The following is a 20,283-nucleotide window of genomic DNA, read 5'->3' on the forward strand; positions in this document are numbered from 1 at the left end:
AAGCAGGAAGAAGGAGTTAAGTGTGTGCAGCCTGTGGGACCCTGATCATCCCAGAGCTATCAGCAGCAGCTTCACAGATTACAGAGAAGCACAAAAAGAACTTAATTTACCTGACAGTACAGCACCTAACTAGGAGGGTACTACACTTTCTATGTTAATTTCTACCCATGGAAGTGCTGCAGTACTACTGATAAAGATCTGGAATTTGCAGCTCTTGTTTTCCTTGTACTATCTTTCAGAGGGTGCAGTTTAGCTTCTCCACTGTAGGTGGCTTGGTTCAGCCATCCACTGTGCAGAAGGAAATGGAGGTTGAAAAGGAGCTTTGTTCCTGTGAAGCCTCCAAAGGTGTTATCAGGGGAGAAGCAGTCCGATTGGACACTGTGGCCCTGGCTAAGCTCCGCAGCCATCTTTAGTGAGAGTAGTGCTAATTTGTAGCACTGAAAATTCCAAAGAGTTACTGCGCTACTAAATAGGATGAACAAAGCAGCTAACACTACATCACTACACTACATGGATCAAACTAAAGTGCAGCGCTACACTTTATTTTTATCTAATTTATAGCACTGTCTGCAAATCATATCTGGAATTGATTCAACAAGTTATCTATCTCATTACATAGACAGTCATCCCCAGAAGTATGTAAAAAAGTCTACCAGGATTGACCTGGTTTTACTAATTTAGGAGTATCTCATGGGATGTATCATACCCTTGGCTGACATGTCACTGCTTTGTACTCTAAAATCGTGAATGAACATGGACTTTAACCACTTCAGCCCCGGAAGGATTTTACCCCCTTAATGACCAGGCCATTTTATGCAATACGGCACTGCGTTACTTTAATTTTCAATTGTGTAGTCGTGCGACGATGTACACAAATACAATTTACTGATTTTTTCTCCACAAATAGAGCTTCTTTTGGTGGTATTTGATCACCTCTGCGGTTTTTAGTTTTTGCGCTGTAAACAAAAAATGCCGACAATTTTGAAAAAAATATATATATTTTTAACTTTTTGCTATACATATCCAATAAAAAAAATGTAAAACAACAAATGTATTGATCATATTAGGCCAAAATGTATTCTTCTATATAGTTTTGGTAAAAAAATTGTAATAAGCATATATTGATTGGTTTGCACAAAGGTTATAGCGTCTACAAAATAGGAGATAGATTTATGGACTTTTTATTAATTTTTTTTTACTAGTAATGGTGATGATCAGCGCTCCTTAAATGGTTAAAGCTAAACTCCAGCTTTTGCTACACTTTACATAGTTTGTTTGGGCCAAGCTGGCACAAACAAACTATGTTTCTCACTAACATGTAAGGCCGCTGGATGTGCTGTATAAACTGTATGTAGCTGTGGCTACATACAGCGTACCGCATTGTGTTCTGGGTTGGAGCTGAGACCTTCCTGTCTAATACCCGGAACACAATAGAGTCTGATCGGTGCTAAGCCATTCAGAGAAAGTGATGTATTCTAGCAATGAATACAAAGCTTCCTCTGATTAGCTGAGTTAGAGAGGCGGGCTGATGACGTCACAACCTCTGACTCAGACAATCAGAGGAAGCTTTGTATTCATTGCTAGACTATATCGCTTTCTCTGAATGGCTGAGCGCTGATCAGATAGACTCTATTGTGTTCGAAGTATGAGACAGGAAGGTCTTGGCTCATACCCGAAACACAGTGCTGTATGCTGCATGTAGCCTCATTAGTGAGGGACATACAGGCAGTTTATTTGTGCCAGATTAGCCCAAACTAACTATGTAAAGTGTAGCAAAAGCTGAAGTTCAGCTTTAAAAAAAAGTGTGGGATTTCATACATACTTACCCAGGTGCATGCAGCATCGATCTGACTCTACACCAGCAATCAAAGACTTCTGATCGCCCAACTGTTCTCTGCTCAATGGAGCGCCGCGCTGTGGGGGGTGCAAGCAGCTGGCTCAGGTTCTCAGTGGCGTGCTAAGAGGCTGAGCCAGCTGCTGGACATTATTGTCTGGATCCCTGCAGAGCCTGGACTGGCTCTGTGACATCAGCTGACGGTCGGCAAAATATGGATCACAGGAGTGCAGAACTAAGCCTAAAGGAGCTTTGGTCCTACTTCTCCTTTAACCACTTGACCTCTGGAAGATTTAACCCCCCCCCCCCCCCCTTATGACCAGGCTATTTTTTGAGATACAGAACTGTGTTGATTTATAAGAAATAGACAGCTGGCAACCACATAATTCTCAAGTATTTATTAGGCCATAACAGTGAGTATACAGATGGTGGCAGACACATTTCGGCGATAAGCCTTGTTCACAGCAATGTGTTACTTTAACTGACAACTAGGCGGTCATGCAATGCTGTACCCAAATACAATGTATGCCCTTTTTTTCCCACAAATAGAGCTTTCCTTTGGTGGTATTTGATTAACTCTGCGTTACTTTTTGCACTATAAACATAAAAAAAAAAAGAAAATGGAAAAAAAAATCAAATTTCTTCAAAAATTTAGGCCAATGTGTATTCTGCTACATGTTTTTGGTAAAAAAAAAAAATCACTGTACGCGTATATTGATTGGATTTCTTAAACGTTATAGCATCTACAAACTATGAAATATTTTTCTTTATTTTTTTTTACTAGTAATGGGAGTGGTCAGCGACTTATAGTGGGAGACAGGAGACAGATCATGTACAGTGCCTTGCGAAAGTATTCGGCCCCCTTGAACTTTTCAACCTTTTGCCACATTTCAGGCTTCAAACATAAAGATATAAAATTTTAATTTTTTGTGAAGAATCACCAACAAGTGGGACACAATTGTGAAGTGGAACGAAATCTATTGGATAATTTAAACTTTTTTAGCAAATAAAAAACTGAAAAGTGGTGCGTGCAAAATTATTCGGCCCCTTTACTTTCAGTGCAGCAAACTCACTCCAGAAGTTCAGCGAGGATCTCTGAATGATCCAATGTTGTCCTAAATGACTGATGGTGATAAATAGAATCCACCTGTGTGTAATCAAGTCTCTGTATAAATGCACCTGCTCTGTGATAGTCTCAGAGTTCTGTTGAAAGCGCAGAGAGCATCATGAAGACCAAGGAACACACCAAGCAGGCCCGTAATACTGTTGTGGAGACGTTTAAAGCCAGATTTGGATACAAAAAGATTTCCCAAGCTTTAAACATCCCAAGGAGCACTGTGCAAGCGATCATTTTGAAATGGAAGGAGTATCAGACCACTGCAAATCTACCAAGACCTGGCCGTCCCTCTAAACTTTCAGCTCAGACAAGGAGAAGACTGATCAGAGATGCAGCCAAGAGGCCCATGATCACTCTGGATGAACTGCAGAGAACTACAGCTGAGGTGGGAGAGTCTGTCCATAGGACAACAATCAGTCGTACACTGCACAAATCTGGCCTTTATGGAAGAGTGGCAAGAAGAAAGACATTTCTCAAAGATATCCATAAAAAGTCTCGTCTAAAGTTTGCCACAAGCCACCTGGGAGACACACCAAGCATGTGGAAGAAGGTGCTCTGGTCAGATGAAACCAAAATCAAACTTTTTGCCCACAATGCAAAACGATATGTTTGGCGTAAAAGCAACACAGCTCATCACCCTCAACACACCATCCCCACTGTCAAACATGGTGGTGGCAGCATCATGGTTTGGGCCTGCTTTTCTTCAGCAGGGACAGGGAAGATGGTTAAAATTGAGGGGAAGATGGATGCAGCCAAATACAGGACCATTCTGGATGAAAACCTGTTGGAGTCTGCAAAAGACCTGAAACTGGAACGGAGATTTATCTTCCAACAAGACAATGATCCCAAACATACAGCAAAATCTACATGGAATGGTTCACAAATAAACGTATCCAAGTGTTAGAATGGCCAAGTCAAAGTCCAGACCTGAATCCAATCGAGAATCTGTGGAAAGAGCTGAAAACTGCTGTTCACAAACGCTCTCCATCCAACCTCACTGAGCTCGAGCTGTTTTGCAAGGAAGAATGGGCAAGAATTTCAGTCTCTCGACGTGCAAAACTGATAGAGACATACCCCAAGCGACTTGCAGCTGTAATCACAGCAAAAGGTGGCTCTACAAAGTATTAAGGCAAGGGGGCCGAATAATTTTGCACGCCCCACTTTTCATTTTTTTATTAGTTAAAAAAGTTTCAAAAATCCAATTGATTTCGTTCCACTTCACAATTGTGTTCCACTTGTTGGTGATTCTTCACAAAAAATAAAAATGTTATATCTTTATGTTTGAAGCCTGAAATGTGGCAAAAGGTTGAAAAGTTCAAGGGGGCCGAATACTTTCGCAAGCCACTGTATATATACAGTGGGGACGGAAAGTATTCAGACCCCCTTAAAGTTTTCACTCTTTGTTATATTGCAGCCATTTGCTAAAATCATTTAAGTTCATTTTTTTCCTCATTAATGTACACACAGCAACCCATATTGACAGAAAAACACAGAATTGTTGACATTTTTGCAGGTTTATTTAAAAAGAAAAACTGAAATATCACATGGTCCTACGTATTCAGACCCTTTGCTCAGTATTTAGTAGAAGCACCCTTTTTGATCTAATACAGCCATGAGTCTTTTTGGGAAAGATGCAACAAGTTTTCACACCTGGATTTAGGGATCCTCTGCCATTTCTCCTTGCAGATCCTCTCCAGTTCTGTCAGGTTGGATGGTAAACGTTGATGGACAGCCATTTTTAGGTCTCTCCAGAGATGCTCAATTGGGTTTAAGTCAGGGCTCTGGCTGGGCCATTCAAGAACAGTCAAGGAGTTGTTGTGAAGCCACTCCATCCTTATTTTTGCTGTGTGCTTGTGTCATTGTCTTGTTGGAAGGTAAACCTTCGGCCCAGTCTGAGGTTCTGAGCACTCTGCAGAAGGTTTTTGTCCAGGATATCCCTATACTTGGCCACATTCATCTTTGCCTTGAGTGCACCAGTCATCCTGTCCCTGCAGCTGAAAAACACGCCCACAGCATGATGCTGCCACCACCATGCTTCACTGTTGGGACTGTATTGGACAGGTGATGAGCAGTGCCTGGTTTTCTCCACACATACCGCTTAGAATTAAGACCAAAAAGTTCTATCTTGATCTCATCAGACCAGAGAATCTTATTTCTCACCATCTTAGAGTTCTTCAGGTGTTTTTTTTTTTTTTTTTTTTTGCAAACTCCATGCAGGCTTTCATGTGTCCTGCACTGAGGAGAAGCTTCTGTCGGCCCACTCTGCCATAAAGCCCCCACTGGTGGAGGGCTGCAGTGATGGTTGACTTTCTACAACTTTCTCCCATCTCCCAACTGCATCTCTGGAGCTCAGCCTCAGTGATCTTTGGGTTCTTTTTTACCTCTCTCAGCAAGGCTATTCTCCCCCGATAGCTCAGTTTGGCCAGACGGCCTGCTCTAGGAAGGGTTCTGGTCATCCCAAAGTCTTCCATTTAAGGATTATGGAGGCCACTGTGCTCTTAGGAACCTTAAGTGCAGCAGAAATTTTTGTAACGTTGGCCAGATCTGTGCCTTGCCACAATTCCCGCTCTGAGCTCTTCAGGCAGTTCCTTTGACCTCATGATTCTCATTTGCTGTGACATGCACTGTGTATATAGACAGGTGTTTGGCTTTCCGTATAATCAAACACAGCTGGACTCAAATGAAGGTGTAGAACCATCTCAAGGATGATCAGAAGAAATGGACAGCATCTGAGTTAAATATATGACTGCCACAGCAAAGGGACTGAATACTTAGGACCATGGGCTATTTCAGTTTTTCTTTTTTAATAAATCTGCAAAAATGTCAACAATTCTGTGTTTTTCTGTCAATATGGGGTGCTGTGTGTACATTAATGAGGGAAAAAAAACTAACCTTAAATGATTTTAGCAAATGGCTGCAATATAACAAAGAGTGAAAAATTTAAGGGGGTCTGAATTCTTTCCGTCCCCACTGTATACGTGATCTGGCGCAGTAGTGCCGCCGCGTCGCAGTAAAACTGCTACAGGGGAGACTTTAAGTGAGTAAAACAGTAAGATAGTATTTGAATTATGACCAACGCATATTTTGTGTGTCAGCAATTTGGAGCATGTATGGGCATACTGCATGATATGCCAAAGTGACACTGATCTGGATTGCTGGTTGGTCACACAGAATGATAGTGTGCCTTTAAAGTGGTTGTAAACTTAGTTATACCACTTTCACCTACAAGTAAGCCTATAATAAGGCTTACCTGTAGGTACTGGAAATACCTCCTAAACCTGCCCAGTTTAAGAGATATTTACCATATACACTTGCGCCAACGTCATCGGCTCATGCGCTCTGAAGAAAGGGCACAATCGTGCTTTTTCTAAAGGGCCCATGCCGCGTCTGATGCTCCCGCGTGCATGCGTGGGAGTGACGTCACGAGACTCCGGCTGGTCACAGAGCCCATGGCCCCAGAAGGAAGAGTGGTGAAGATGGATATGGCCACCAACAGGGACATCCCGAGCTTTGTTTGCAGGTAAGTGCAACACAATGGGCTAGTATGCAATGCATACTAGCCCATTATGCTTTTACTTTGCAGGGGAATAAAGAGGAAGTAAAACCCATCAGGGTTTACATCCTCTTTAAATATACATGCCTATGACCATTAAGATCAAGTGTTCTATCTGCTCTTCTCGGTGTCCAGTCGTGGTGCTCCACCGTCATTCCGGCTGGATGTATAGTATCCCTGCTGGTATAATGGTGGTCCTGAGGAATCTTCCCGTGGAAACAAACTGGTGCACTCACTGGGTGAGGTGGGGCATGGGGGTCATTCCCTGTGGAGGATCCCAAGGGGGCCCAGTGCATCCTGATTCAAATTTGTCTGGTCAGGGGCTGGGAAGGCAAAGAACTTGCAGTATCAAGCGCCCACTGGGAGTAGCATCCTAGGGGTGCTGAATTTGCACTTTGGATTTAGGACCCCATCATGTAAAACTACACTAGGTCATGTCACCCGCCTCACGGACTAGGACTTTTGACCCAGACAAGGGCAATTCTTTTTACCAGGCCACAAGGCCTAGCCAATGTACCTGCACAGGAGCCTTTTTTTATTTATTTTTCTTCATGTTTGTGACGTGCATTTATATGTGTCTTTTTCACTTGGATTGTAGGGTGTGGGTCTTTGGGCCTAACCTAAAGTCTAGGGGGAGGATGTGGGGCCCTCAGGTTCCTTTCTCCACTGCCTTGCAGGGGTCTATCTTTGGGAGAGACTCCCTCCTACTATTCGTTGCTTGGCTTTGGCTGATCATGAGGAGAGGAGTCTGCCGGGCCTTTTGGCTAGGTGGACCTGAGTGTGCCTTACGCCTATCAGGAGGCTTGCGCCTCAGTGGGGGTGAGAGAGGGGTCCGTCCTCTTCAGGAGGGGACCATAGATACAACAAAATTCCTTGTTAGACTTGCTTTGCTGTTTGAAGGGCAATCCACATTTGGATTGCCCTTCAGACAGTAGACAAGAATAAGAAAGCTGTGTTTTTCTCCTCACTAACCTCCTAATGTCCCTGCTGGACAACAGCGCTGAACCTCTAAACCAAAGTACCACCGACGCTGCCACAGCAGCAATAAGAGGGGTGAGACGTGTGTGTACTTTTTTGTACAGTGTGGTGTTTAGTTTTTGCACAAGAAAAAAAAATGCTATGGCCGCCACTCCATGACTCCAGGAATGCCCCCCTTCCTCCTCCAGCATGGCTCTTTTCACTTGTTATTTGTAGGTCAGGCACGTACACATCCTCTGAAGTCCTCCAACCCGCCCTCACACCTCACAAGTACGTCATGTTTTCGCACGCAGGATATTTAACTACTCGTCACCACCGTCCTTCAACAAAACATAAACCCCTCCCCCCACCATAACACAACGCCTCATCCCATTCCACACCGCACAGAGGAGCTCCTGAGTTAACCACACACTCCCCTAGACCGCTCTCATCCCGCTTTACCATAGAGTTCTACCACAGCGAGTGCTCCGCTGTCGCCGTTAAAGTGACGTCACCTCGTGCGCCGGAAGCTATCCCTCTGGGACCGAGAATACCATAGAGACGGGAGGAGCCGCCCGGATTGACCCTAAAGAAGAGCGAGAGACTCCCCCCGGAGTGACCCCTCTACCGAGACACCCGGGAGTGGAAGGAAAGGAGGGGTGCTCCAGCCGTGTCAGCAGCTTCCAGACACCCCGGAAGTGACTAAGAGAGGACAAAAGCCCAGGAAGAGAGCGGAGAAGAAAGGATCCCCCCTCCGTACGCTTCACTACACAGGAAAGGCTGCACACGGGGACAGGACACACACTGGTAGCGCCTGGGGGAAGCCCGTGTCTGCTCACCGACACCTCACCTGTGAGTATCCGGAACCATGCTCACTGTCCGGTCCCACCGTACACCCAGCAACACTTCCCTGTCTGCCATACAGATCTCTACTATCCAGCACCACCCTTCTGTCTTCCATACAGATCCCTACCATCCAGCACCACCCTAATGTCTGCCATACTGATCCCTACCATCCAGCACCACCCTAATGTCTGCCATACTGATCCCTACCATCCAGCACCACCCTAATGTCTGCCATACAGATCCCTACCATCCAGCACCACCCTAATGTCTGCCATACAGATCCCTACCATCCAGCACCACCCTAATGTCTGCCATACAGATCCCTACCATCCAGCACCACCCTAGTGTCTGCCATACAGATCCCTACCATCCAGCACCACCCTAGTGTCTGCCATACAGATCCCTACCATCCAGCACCACCCTAGTGTCTGCCATACAGATCCCTACCATCCAGCACCACCCTAGTGTCTGCCATACAGATCCCTACCATCCAGCACCACCCTAGTGTCTGCCATACACATCCCTACCATCCAGCACCACCCTAGTGTCTGCCATACACATCCCTACCACCCAGCACCACCCTAATGTCTGCCATACACATCCCTACCACCCAGCACCACCCTAATGTCTGCCATACACATCCCTACCACCCAGCACCACCCTAATGTCTGCCATACACATCCCTACCACCCAGCACCACCCTAATGTCTGCCATACACATCCCTACCACCCAGCACCACCCTAATGTCTGCCATACACATCCCTACCACCCAGCACCACCCTAATGTCTGCCATACACATCCCTACCACCCAGCACCACCCTAATGTCTGCCATACACATCCCTACCACCCAGCACCACCCTAATGTCTGCCATACACATCCCTACCACCCAGCACCACCCTAATGTCTGCCATACAGATCCCTACCATCCAGCACCACCCTAGTGTCTGCCATACAGATCCCTACCATCCAGCACCACCCTAGTGTCTGCCATACAGATCCCTACCATCCAGCACCACCCTAGTGTCTGCCATACAGATCCCTACCATCCAGCACCACCCTAGTGTCTGCCATACACATCCCTACCATCCAGCACCACCCTAGTGTCTGCCATACACATCCCTACCATCCAGCACCACCCTAGTGTCTGCCATACACATCCCTACCATCCAGCACCACCCTAGTGTCTGCCATACGCATCCCTACCATCCAGCACCACCCTAGTGTCTGCCATACGCATCCCTACCATCCAGCACCACCCTAATGTCTGCCATACACATCCCTACCACCCAGCACCACCCTAATGTCTGCCATACACATCCCTACCACCCAGCACCACCCTAATGTCTGCCATACACATCCCTACCACCCAGCACCACCCTAATGTCTGCCATACACATCCCTACCACCCAGCACCACCCTAATGTCTGCCATACACATCCCTACCACCCAGCACCACCCTAATGTCTGCCATACACATCCCTACCACCCAGCACCACCCTTCTGTCTGCCATACACATCCCTACCACCCAGCACCACCCTAATGTCTGCCATACACATCCCTACCACCCAGCACCACCCTTCTGTCTGCCATACACATCCCTGCCACCCAGCACCACCCTTCTGTCTGCCATACACATCCCTGCCACCCAGCACCACCCTTCTGTCTGCCATACACATCCCTGCCACCCAGCACCACCCTTCTGTCTGCCATACACATCCCTGCCACCCAGCACCACCCTTCTGTCTGCCATACACATCCCTGCCACCCAGCACCACCCTTCTGTCTGCCATACACATCCCTGCCACCCAGCACCACCCTTCTGTCTGCCATACACATCCCTGCCACCCAGCACCACCCTTCTGTCTGCCATACACATCCCTGCCACCCAGCACCACCCTTCTGTCTGCCATACACATCCCTGCCACCCAGCACCACCCTTCTGTCTGCCATACACATCCCTGCCACCCAGCACCACCCTTCTGTCTGCCATACACATCCCTGCCACCCAGCACCACCCTTCTGTCTGCCATACACATCCCTGCCACCCAGCACCACCCTTCTGTCTGCCATACACATCCCTGCCACCCAGCACCACCCTTCTGTCTGCCATACACATCCCTGCCACCCAGCACCACCCTTCTGTCTGCCATACACATCCCTGCCACCCAGCACCACCCTTCTGTCTGCCATACACATCCCTGCCACCCAGCACCACCCTTCTGTCTGCCATACACATCCCTGCCACCCAGCACCACCCTTCTGTCTGCCATACACATCCCTGCCACCCAGCACCACCCTTCTGTCTGCCATACACATCCCTGCCACCCAGCACCACCCTTCTGTCTGCCATACACATCCCTGCCACCCAGCACCACCCTTCTGTCTGCCATACACATCCCTGCCACCCAGCACCACCCTTCTGTCTGCCATACACATCCCTGCCACCCAGCACCACCCTTCTGTCTGCCATACACATCCCTGCCACCCAGCACCACCCTTCTGTCTGCCATACACATCCCTGCCACCCAGCACCACCCTTCTGTCTGCCATACACATCCCTGCCACCCAGCACCACCCTTCTGTCTGCCATACACATCCCTGCCACCCAGCACCACCCTTCTGTCTGCCATACACATCCCTGCCACCCAGCACCACCCTTCTGTCTGCCATACACATCCCTGCCACCCAGCACCACCCTTCTGTCTGCCATACACATCCCTGCCACCCAGCACCACCCTTTTGTCTGCCATACACATCCCTGCCACCCAGCACCACCCTTCTGTCTGCCATACACATCCCTGCCACCCAGCACCACCCTTCTGTCTGCCATACACATCCCTGCCACCCAGCACCACCCTTCTGTCTGCCATACTGATCCCTGCCACCCAGCACCACCCTTCTGTCTGCCATACTGATCCCTGCCACCCAGCACCACCCTTCTGTCTGCCATACTGATCCCTGCCACCCAGCACCACCCTTCTGTCTGCCATACTGATCCCTGCCACCCAGCACCACCCTTCTGTCTGCCATACTGATCCCTGCCACCCAGCACCACCCTTCTGTCTGCCATACTGATCCCTGCCACCCAGCACCACCCTTCTGTCTGCCATACTGATCCCTGCCACCCAGCACCACCCTTCTGTCTGCCATACTGATCCCTGCCACCCAGCACCACCCTTCTGTCTGCCATACTGATCCCTGCCACCCAGCACCACCCTTCTGTCTGCCATACTGATCCCTGCCACCCAGCACCACCCTTCTGTCTGCCATACTGATCCCTGCCACCCAGCACCACCCTTCTGTCTGCCATACTGATCCCTGCCACCCAGCACCACCCTTCTGTCTGCCATACTGATCCCTGCCACCCAGCACCACCCTTCTGTCTGCCATACTGATCCCTGCCACCCAGCACCACCCTTCTGTCTGCCATACTGATCCCTGCCACCCAGCACCACCCTTCTGTCTGCCATACTGATCCCTGCCACCCAGCACCACCCTTCTGTCTGCCATACTGATCCCTGCCACCCAGCACCACCCTTCTGTCTGCCATACTGATCCCTGCCACCCAGCACCACCCTTCTGTCTGCCATACTGATCCCTGCCACCCAGCACCACCCTTCTGTCTGCCATACTGATCCCTGCCACCCAGCACCACCCTTCTGTCTGCCATACTGATCCCTGCCACCCAGCACCACCCTTCTGTCTGCCAGACTGATCCCTGCCACCCAGCACCACCCTTCTGTCTGCCAGACTGATCCCTGCCACCCAGCACCACCACCACGCTGCCTGCCAGACTGATCCCTGCCACCCAGCACCACCACCACGCTGCCTGCCAGACTGATCCCTGCCACCCAGCACCACCACCACGCTGCCTGCCAGACAGATCCCTACCACCCAGCACCACCACCACGCTGCCTGCCAGACAGATCCCTACCACCCAGCACCACCACCACGCTGCCTGCCAGACACATCCCTACCACCCAGCACCACCACCACGCTGCCTGCTATACACATCCCTATCAACTAGCTCCACCCACTGCCTGCTATACACATCCCTACCACCCAGCATCCTACCTTTTCTAATCCTTACCTTCCACCGTACACCCATCATTTCCACCCTGCCTGCTCTATATATCCTTACCATCCACCTTGCACCCATCCATATTACTACCATGCTTTCTAAACATTACATATTGCAGCCATCACCACCACTGCTATTCATATCCCTACCATCCACTATATACCCAGCACCACACTATCTACTCTACTAATCCCCACCTTTCACCTTACACCCATCGTTATTACCACCCTGCCTGCTATACTCATCCCCATCATTCATTGCACACCCACCATCCTACTTGCTATACTAATCCCTACCATCTTCTGTTCACCCATCATTATTAGCACCACCACCCTGCCTGCCATACTCCTCCCTACAATCCACCATCCTGCCCGATTTATATTGCTCATACTAACCACTGTACACCCATCATTAATACTCATCTTTCCGATTCACTGTACAGCCATCACCCTGTCTGCTATTCTGATCTTTACAATCCTCCATATACCCATCATCCCTATTCTGCCTTCTATACTCATCCTTACCAACCACCACCACCACCCTGTCCATCCACCATACACAGATCATTATCACCACCACCACCCTGTCTGTTACATTAACCCCTGCCATCCACTGTACACCTTTCACCACCACCCTCACCCTGCCTGCTATAGTTATCCTCATCATTCACCATACACTCATAACACTGCATGCTATACAGATCTCTACTTTCCATCATGTTTTCTAATTGCTGATCCCGATCATCCACTGTGGTGTATCCATCACCACCTCTCTGCATGCTATGCTTATCCCTTCTCTTCACTGTCCACTGCCTGTTATTACTGATGGCCACTTTGCATCCACCACTACCAGCAATCTGCGTATTATACTGAATCTGGCCATCTACTATACATTGCTTGTTAGTTTAAGGGGCTGTGTCAGTGGGCTTTTATTTCCTTCAGCCCAGGTTCACACTGAGCTGCAGGAATAAAGCCATGCGAGTCCAGCTGAACTTGCATGATTTCACTCCCGCATATCAGTCCCCATTTCAGACGCAATTTCAGAGACATCTGTGTGAGTTTCTGCACAGATGTCAATGATAATTGCAGCCCGAAATCATAAAAAGTAGTACAGAAACTACTTTTTGTAATCGGTACAGCGCTGCAGATGCGGCGTCGCACCAATTAGTACAGTGCCATTGACGGCAATTGCCGCCGATTTGACATGTCAAATAGCATGTCAAATGCTTCAGTGTGAACCAGGGCTCAAGCAGGTTTTTTTTTTTTTTTTTTACTTGCCTATAAGTCTATAGGACTGCAAAACACCCTTGAAGCAGGTCACACGGAGGTCAAATGCAGCTTTTAATTCGAAATGACTTCAGAAGTGACTCAAATTGATGCCTTCAACATAATTGTAATTCCTATTGACATGGGCCATAACTTATCCCAGCCATTTGTTTTGCACTTGCCACCACCATCCTGCCTGCCATTGTCAACCCTACTACCCAGTGTCATCCACTGCACCTGTCTCCACGACCCTTGCCTTCCACCCTGATCCCTGCCAGCCATGCTTCATTATCTGTACTTTTTTCCTTATACCTTTACCCACTGTGTACTTATTACAGCCTGTGAGTATCTTTCTAGCAAGCAGTGTGTACAGTCATCCCTCAGACCCACCATACCTTCATTGTTCTCATCCTGTGTACTGCATTAAGCTCACCCCACTGTACACTCATTACTACCACTACCCTGCCTGCTATACTGATCCCTCCTAGCAACTGTGTAATGCCTGCTATTATTATTCTTCACTCCCATCTACTCTATACTTGCTATCACCACCATCCTGTGCTCTACAGTGATCCCTTCCACTCATTTTTAGTATTGTTGATCCCTACCAGGCACTCTGTACCCATCACTACCAACCACTCTGTGTGCTACACTGAGCCCCGCCATCCACATATATTTATTCTAATTCTTTCCATCCAACGTACACCTATTTTCATCCTTCTGTACCTACTACAGTATAATACTGTTATCTGTCCTGCAATGTTCATCCATCATAATTTGCTGATACTTGGTGCACACTACTACTATACACTGGGCCTGTTCCTATCCTCCACTGCATTGTATTGTTGATCCCTTACAGCCAACATACACCCATTTTGGACTACTTCTTGCTCACTGTGCTGCTATCATGACTTGCCTATACACACTACTTCTTAGTACTATAATGCTGATATACTGTATCCTTTCTAATGTACTTCCATCAATACCTGACTGTACTTGGTATGTGCTGTTGCTATTAACCAATAATCTATGCCATCCAATGTGTTTTATTTGTACTGTGCTGCCATCCAAAATCTACCTATAATTGCACAGTATAACTGTGCTAATAATACTTCTCCCCATTGTACACTGACCATCAGCACTTCCATTACAGGTTGTTGTTTATCAATAACAATCCTTTCTGTTTCTTGTTTATCATCCTCCACCACCAGCCTTGCTGTGCGTTATGATCCCTGGCATGTAGTGTACCCCCTCCTTATCACCTCACTAATGATGTAGTACTGAGACACCTCGCTACTACTGTCCTGGTTCTTGCTTACCTAGAAGTCCCCCATCACCTTAAAACAGCAAGTTATGAGTATACAGATGCCTGTTCAGACTATGCCACGCTACACTACATTGTTGGCACGCTTTGTATACTCCTCACACTTCATAAGGTATTTGTGAATTGTAGAATCTCTTTACTTGTGCTGCACAACATGTTATTAGTGCCTACTGCTAACCTGTATGTACTGCTTTGTAGAACACCTGTTCTTGGTCAACAAGTAATATTTCTTTACAGTGATCTGACTGATACCTTACCTGGACACTAACGCTTGTGAGTCTGAAAGGCAATATAAACAGGACTTAGTAGTGACAGACCAGACCCTCTGTGTTTTATGTAATGCTTTGTGCCTACTTAAAAACAAAACAAACAAAAAAACTTTTTATCTAGAGCAAGCAGCATTCACATAGAACCCATGTCTATGGTGGTACTTTGCCCTGTCTACCCAATACTGGTCCCTGGTATGCTTTGTACACTACTCGGATTGCACTAGATGATATTGATCTGTGGTGCTGCAACCATGTGTGTATTGTATAGCAAATGGTAGTGAATTTAATTGCACAGTCAATAATAACTGATTGGTAAGGCAATCATTCAATTTTTTTTTTTTTTTTTTTTTTTTTAAACCAGTGGGCTCTGTTTGCGCCATTAACCCCCACTAAACCAGATAGACTAGATATAGACTCCTCCTTCTACTGGAAACACAAGCACAGAGAGTAAGAAAAATGACCTGTTTAGCCTCTAATTTAACATAGAATGTGCCTCCATCCCTATAATTAGAGAAAAAGAATAAATGGGCCTTGGGATTTTGAAGGAGGCATGACTGTGTGTATAAATTATTACCTGGGATACCTGAACTACATTGATTGTCGCAGTCCCCAGAGAACTGAAAAATTTGGATAGCCACAACAGCATGCCATACTGTGAGGTAGGTACAAATGGGACACACGTCGGGTTCTAAAAAAAAATGATGAGTGATGACAATAAACTGAAAATCACACCACTAGGGAGAAATTGTGAATTAATGTTTGTAGATTAGTGATATGAGTGCAGTCAATGTGAATGAAATATGTGAAGGTTTTACCAATGGTGACACTTGAACTTGTATAGAAGATATTTTGCCAAGAAATAGAGTGATAAGAAACCAACTAAGAGTGGTAAAAAAAGGTAAGAAAACCCACAGTTTGGCCAATATAATGGTAAAGTTGTGATAAATTGAGTGTATACATGTGTGCGAGGAGTGAATGTGATCCTGAAATAAGGATCACAGTGTATGTATGTGCGCATGTATTGTTTTGGTGAAAAATAGGGCCAACCTGGTTACCTGAGGTGTGAATGGACCCATAGAGCCTCTCCTCACGTTGGGATGTGTGGAGTCAACCGCCGACTGATCCCGGTCCATGTACCCTAGGCCTGGGGCGTGAGTACATGACTCATTTATCTACTTATTTTTTAGCCATTAAAAATGCACCTCACTCCTGATGATTGGCTTTAAACGCCATGAAACGCGTCAAGTCTGTACTCAGGGATGCCCAATCATCAACATCATTAACTCTTTTTAATGTTTATATTTATTAGGATACCAATGTTTCACTTGATTTTGTATGTTCATTTAACTCAACTGTGATTGCTTGTATCAATATGCTTATCTAATATAAATTGAAGTTTATTATATATTATGCCTGTGATTTGCATGTTTTATGTATTCTATCATGATACATTAGAGAATTATTCACTGATTGGAACTTAATTTATTGGATTCATTAATCAGCAATTCCCAGTGGTTATTTGGACTTCCCCCTCCAGGGACTGTGACAATCAATGTAGTTCAGGTATCCTAGGTAAATTAAACACACATAGTCGTGCCTCATTCAAAGTTCCAAGGTCTATTTTTATTATTTTTCACAAGCACAGAGAGGTTAAAAGCTCCTTATCAGCTACTGCCCCTCCATTCTTTTGAACTGCTCCTGCAGGCACATGCACAACAACTCCTGTTTGTTGTTTATGAATACCCTTTTGTTCTGAGGAGGTGCTGGGAATGCCTTTCCCCACTGCTCAGTTATCAGCAAGTGAGGTAGGACCATTTTGAGAAGGGTGGAGAGGTTAGGGGAGAATGTCTGTGGGTTGCTGTGTGCTACATCCACCCGCCCTGATTTGCAACCTTTGATTCCCCCCTTCCCCCTATCTTTTGTGTTGAGGCTTCTGGTGTGGGGGTGAGGAGATCAGTCTGAGGACCACCAGTGATGATGGCTTCACAGGCACTCTTTTTTTAACAAATATCGGGAGATGGTTGGTTTGTTGGATTTTTTATTTCTTTTTTTTTTCTTTTTAGTATACTTTGGCTTTCACATTATGGGGTATGCTTTGAATAGGCAGCGCGAAGAGAAAAGCTTTGGATTACTGAATTTTTTACACCAGCTGATTAGAATTACTGAATTAACTGAAATCGGACAAAGAATCTTGTTTTCATATGAATTACAGTACTTTAAAGTGTTTTGCAATTTATAGTTCCTGTAAAGCAGGGGTCAGCAACTTTCTTCGACTTAAGGGCTGGATTCAATGTATGTGACTGCATGGGGGGCTAAACTCACCTGCTAATAGAGATAATATCCTAACATAGTAATAACAGTAGTACAGGCTTACCTCACTTTTAAGGTGCTTCACTAATACAAAGCCAGTTCACCCTGAAGGAGCATGTGCCATCCTGGCACACAAGGGTGGCTGATGCCAACCAGCATGATCTGGAGATGGGGTTCCTGTCCCCAGGGCTGATGGGGGGGGGGGGGGGGAGGCTCGCTCCCAGGGGAGATTGGGTGTCCCCCCATACAGTGTCCTCTGTCTCCCTTCAAATTGCTTCCATAGTGTCCTCTGCGCCCCCCATAGCAAGTTTTCAGTGTCCCCTGTCCCTGCACCCCACCAACCGTAGTGTCCTTTGCCCCCCACCCCATGGAGACACAAAAACACACACTGTATATGTAGCACTCTACTACCTTACACAGGTGTAGAGCACAGCACTTCATTGAGCTACATCGCCTATTGGCTGTGTGCATCCGGTCTTCCAGGCCTCGGGCCAAGCAGCTGCCTTGCTGCCATTCAGAGAATGCCTTGCATTTTTCTCGATGAAGACAAGGCGTTCTCTGAATAAGGTGGCAATTGTGATGCCACTGCTCCACCTCATCCAGTCAGAGAATGCTTTGAGCAAAATGCTAAGCCAGGGCTTGACAAATTTGCTTGGAATCTAGGAGCCAGCTAAAAAAGTTAGGAGCCAGGTCCCTGGCCTGACATGGAAATGAGTGAGGGGAAGAAAGCGCTCCCCACCCCCGCCACCTGTCTCCAAGTCATTGCCCATAGCTCTTAGAGGGACATTTTATTTATTTATTTATTTATTTATTTATTTTCAAATGATTTTTTTTTTTTTTTTATTGCATTTTAGTGTAAATATGAGATCTGAGGTCTCTGACCCCAGATCTCCTCATATTTAAGAGGACCTGTCATGCTTTTTTCTATTACAAGGGGTTTTTACATTCCTTGTAATATGACTAAAAGTGACACAATGTTTTTTTTTTTTTTTTTTTTTTTTTTTTAAAACAACAGTGATAAGTTTAAAATAAGAAAAAAATTATAATTTTAAAAGCGCCCTGTCCTGCCCGCATATGAAAGCTGTGTTCAAACCACACATGTGAGGTATCACTGTGATTGGTAGAGAGAGAGCAATAATTCTAGCCCTAGACCTCCTCTAACTCAAAACGTGCAACTTGTAGAATTTTTTTAAACGTCGCCTATGGAGATTTTAAAGGGTAAAAGTTTGTCGCCATTCCATGAGCGGGTGTAATTTTGAAGCATGACATGTTGGGTATCAATTTACTCGGCGTAACATCTTTCACAATATACATTTTTTTTTTTTAGCTAACTTTACTGTTGTCTTATTTTTTATTAAATTATTTTTCCCCCAAAAAGTGCACTTGTAAGTCCGCTGCGCAAATACGGTGTGACAGACAGTATTGCAAGGACCACCATTTTATTCTCTAGGGTGTTAGAATAAAAAATATATATAATGTTTAGGGGTTCTAAATAAAGGGAAGGAGATAGGCAGGCAATGAAAAGAGGCAGGGGAAACTCCATTAGCATTGTTGGTTGTCATACCAATGGTCACCACAAGAGGGCGCCAGATTCCAGAAGGAATCATAGGACCGCAGAAGGCCTCAAAGCCGTGGCCTCCATTACCGGCCGCTGGTGGAACGGCCTGACGTGATCACGACGGGGGTTCCACGGAGACAGGATACCCCCAGCTGTTCTGCCCCAGGCGCCAGGTCGCTAATTCTAGTCGCAAATGCGACCTGGCGCCCGGGTTTTGTCAAGCCCTGATTTACAGTGCATTGAGCCAGCTGCATGGCAGGACCTGGAAGAAAGTGGAGATCACTGGAGTATTGGCCTCTATTTCCTGGTTTTCCAGATTCCATTTATAGAAGTGGATACCCATAACATACAAGGGCTTTTATATCTGCTGCTCTCCAAAGCCCTGATAATCTCACCCACAAAGTGGTTCTTTCTGGTGTTAAAGCCGATGTCCGTGTTGCTTGCATTTTAAATGGTTCATTTTGACCAAGCTGGTTCACACCGATTTCCTTTTATAAAGTGCTGCATTGGCTCTAAGCACTGTATGAAACTTCAGCTACATAAGTACACTGTGCTGCTTTCCAACTGAGACAGACTTTCTGTGAACGGTGCTCAGCTATTCATAAGAAATGTTGTATTCTGCGAATGAGTCTGACATTGTGACATAATCCGCTTGCCTGTCAACCTCAGCCAATTGGAGGAAGCTTTGTGTTCATTCACAGAATACACAGCTGCCTATGAATGGCTGAGCACCACTTTGACTGACCCTGTTTTGTTCTGGGTGTGAGACAGGAAGTCTGTCTCAAAGCACGAACCCAGCACTATGTACTGTATGTAACTGAAGCTACTGTACATACTTTACGTGCATACATTCACTTAGTGGACAAAATTGTTAATTTGGACCAAACGGACTATTTAAAGTGACAGGAAACTTAGAGATCAGCTTGAAGAACAGGAGTGTTCCCCCAGCCTTGTTCACCCACATCTTAAGGTTGGGGCTTGGGGGGGATATACTCATTCTACCGGTTTCTATCAGTGTTTATTCAATTCAGGGGGCTTGCATGACATTTGTGAGGGCAGTGTTTTTTTTTTTTGTAAATGTATGTTTTGTTTTTGGAGTACTAAAAACCCCTATGGCCTAAAATGTATTTATTTATTCACAGATGTACATAAAAGAAGGGCAAG

At 46.3% G+C, this 20,283-nt stretch overlaps 1 protein-coding gene across 2 annotated transcripts in view; it reads left to right on the forward strand.

Annotated features, from left to right (window-relative positions):
- The first annotated feature begins 7,946 nt into the window (after nt 1-7,946).
- The window catches only part of LOC143988630 (calcium-binding protein 39), a 50,773-nt gene continuing 38,436 nt past the window's right edge, over nt 7,947-20,283 (forward strand). Inside the window, exon 1 of one of the 2 annotated variants that reach the window (XM_077488334.1) lies at nt 7,947-8,313. The gene's annotated coding sequence lies outside the window, so the exon portion shown is untranslated. The remainder of the gene's footprint in view (nt 8,314-20,283) is intronic. The other variant, XM_077488335.1, reaches the window with a different exon arrangement.

This window comes from Lithobates pipiens, unplaced genomic scaffold (genome assembly GCF_037356315.1).
Source record: "Lithobates pipiens isolate NorthernLeopardFrog02 unplaced genomic scaffold, aLitPip1_a1.2 Scaffold_18, whole genome shotgun sequence".
NCBI lineage: Eukaryota > Metazoa > Chordata > Amphibia > Anura > Ranidae > Lithobates > Lithobates pipiens.